We start from the raw sequence: 319 nt of genomic DNA, 5'->3' as shown, positions 1-319 counted from the left end.
TAGACCTTTAATTACATAACAATACCTATTCAAAAGATTTCCAGGGATCTGCATTTCCGAGGGGTGCTTACCTAGTAAGCATTTGCACAAACCTTATGAAACTCGTACAAATCTTACGTGATACGGACGAATCGCTATGCAAAAATGCACGAATCTTATGAAAACCGCAGTAATCACTACAGAGTATCCGAAAATGAACAAACCTTATGTGATTCGCACAAATTACTACTAGTATGTGACATACACGAATCTTACATAATAAGCACGAACCTTACGAAAATCGGCCGACCACTGCCGAGGTCGCTTGACTGATGGAGCA

The sequence above is a fragment of the Branchiostoma floridae genome, unplaced genomic scaffold, assembly GCF_000003815.2.
Source record: "Branchiostoma floridae strain S238N-H82 unplaced genomic scaffold, Bfl_VNyyK Sc7u5tJ_1593, whole genome shotgun sequence".
Classification (NCBI taxonomy): domain Eukaryota; kingdom Metazoa; phylum Chordata; class Leptocardii; order Amphioxiformes; family Branchiostomatidae; genus Branchiostoma; species Branchiostoma floridae.
This window is presented reverse-complemented; position numbering follows the sequence as displayed.